This window comes from Silene latifolia, chromosome 5 (assembly GCF_048544455.1).
Source record: "Silene latifolia isolate original U9 population chromosome 5, ASM4854445v1, whole genome shotgun sequence".
Taxonomy (NCBI): Eukaryota; Viridiplantae; Streptophyta; class Magnoliopsida; order Caryophyllales; family Caryophyllaceae; genus Silene; species Silene latifolia.
In genome coordinates this window covers 10409836-10412497 of record NC_133530.1, presented here as the reverse complement: position 1 = coordinate 10412497, position 2662 = coordinate 10409836, and positions in this window count along the sequence as shown.

Sequence of the window (2662 nt, the reverse complement as noted above, 5' to 3'; positions counted from 1 at the left end):
TTGATCATACAAACATGTTTACAAGGTTGCAAGCAATTAATGTCGCGGAGGAACCGAGTTGGGTTATATCTTACGGTTCTTAGGAAGAGTTGGGTCCCGGAGCCGAATCGATTAGATTGTACAACACCTACAAGTCGACTTACTTTCCTCCTAATCAACTTCTATGCATGGTCTAACAAGACTCGAGTTGGTTTATATCTTACGAGTCAAGTTGAGTAGATAAGAGATGGTAAAAATGCAAGGATTCCTAGGCTTAGCATTTCATCAAACATAACATGTGCATAAAGTCGACATCACAACAAGCAAGCAATTTAATCATGTGAACATATTAGATTAAGCATGAATCAATCCCATGTTGGTTTCCCTTAATTACCCACTAATCCTAGCTAAGTAACTACTCACTCATCATCATGGGAAACATGTCACTAATGGTGTCAATCATCACAACAAGTATAAACATGATAATAGAATGAAGAAATGCACAATAAAGATTAAAGAGTAAAGGAATTATACCAAACTTGAGGTGATCCAAATAATAAAGCAAAGAATAATAGAAGAAACTTGATGATTGATTGAAGGTTGTCAATCTCCCAATAATAACCCAATAATCTTCAATTACCCAATAATAAACTTGAATAATAAACTTGAACAATAATTAAGAGAGATTAATGTGAGATTTGTGGAAAGATTAAAGAGTTATTTATTCTAATCTACTCCTAATCTAATCTAAGAGAGTTTCCTCCTAAAAAACCACATACTTGATTAATTACCAAGATGGGGTATTTATAGTGGAAATTAGGTGGATGCATTTAGGGTTAACTAAGGGCTAAACTAGTAATTACACTTTTGAGATTTGAGCAGGGAGAAGCCGGTATTTCTTGAAGGAAGGGCTTCTTTCTTTGTAGCTTGGAGAAGACGAAATTGTGCTGTGGAGGAATCCGTGCGTATTGTGGTCGGGACGGGCGGATTCTGGGAGAGGAAGACGATCGGATTAGAGACAATCCGGTCGGATTCTGGCGGGGCAATCCGAGCGGATTCGAAGCAAGACGCTCGGATTGTGTAGTGAGGAGACGGGCGGATTGGAGACAATCCGCTCGGATTGTTCTTCAGCAGTGATTCTCCTTCTTTTCTTCCCTTTTGCTCATTCCCATTTTATTCTTGCGGGATTGGTCTTTAGTCTTTGCTTCCTCTTCATACTAGTCCATCTAGTATCATCAATAAGCTTCCAAATATGCACGAAAGACGGGAATTTCCGCCTTATTATCTCCTTTTCTACAAAACATATGAAATGCGATAGAAAAGAAAATAGGAAGGTTTTGACGGATAAAATGGCCAAAGAATGTTATAATAGTATGCAAAATAGGCTCAATTAGGGGACTAAATGTGCGCAAATAATGTTCACATCAAATATCCCCAAACCGAACCTTTACTCGTCCCGAGTAAAGAGGTGACTAAAACTAGACCTTTATTTAAACTAACCTAATAACATAACCGATATGAGACAATTAGCGGGTCTCACTCCGCCCCTTCAACTCACAACAAGACAACCATGAGGTAGGATGCCTTCTTGCAAGGCAAGGTGGGTCTTGCCAAAATGGCGACACATCCAATCATAAAGCACACAAAATCAAGTAATGGATGCATCTACAAAAGAATAGCCACTTTCCTCATCTAAGTGGCGGAAATTATCTACAAGGGAAGCAATTCAAGGGTACACACTCCTTCATAGATACAATTTCTTCAAACTACTAAGCCTAGAAGGATACCAATAAATCACCTCCAAAATGTGTCAAGCTAGGGTACCTTTGTCCTCAATCGTTAAATGCTTTTGTCAAGAGTAGACTCCCTATGGTGTTAGAAACACTGGAGGATCGCGGAATTCCCCTTCTTGCCTAGACAAGAAGAAGGGTCGTCCCCTCTCTACCATGCACAAAAATGGATACGATGGATAAAGGGATCAATAAAATTTGAGTTTCATTTGGGAGTTTGCTTTTGTTTTTGTTTTCCCCCCAATTTCTTGTGGCATATAACATTTGAGAACACTTTCTTGCCATTTCTTTTTGATTTTTGGCATTTCAACACTTGACAACTTTCAACTTTTCTTTGCATTTCTTTTGAATATTTTCAATGTCACCCCATATGTAGTGAGGGTGCCTTATATTTGAAGCTTTAGGAGTTCTATTTTTGCTCCTCTTTTCATTTGATGCATTTTTGCAAACGTTCTTTTCACTTTTCATTTCATTGAACTCAAATTGATTTCTTTTTTGTGCCCATTCCCTTTGATGACAAAATTGTGGTAGAACATGGATGAATGATGGATGCATGGTTTCAAGGGTCACCTTGGAATAAACGGTAGCCAAGGAGTTATCACACCACAAGGTACTCTTGACTCGGCCTTAAACCATAGGTCAAAGGATACTAGCATGACACATCCTAGGGTGTTTTACAAGTATTCTAACAAGCAAAGTCTTAAGAAGAAAAAGCATCTACTAGGGCCTATATGCACTTGTCAAGCTTCCCAAGTAGACGGTTTCGCAAAATTTTTCTAACATGCGACCACATGCCATGATGCAACTAACATATATACATCCTAATGCAAATGATTCTATCAACTAATATGACATATAAACTAAATGCAAGTCCTAAGTTCACATTGTTATAC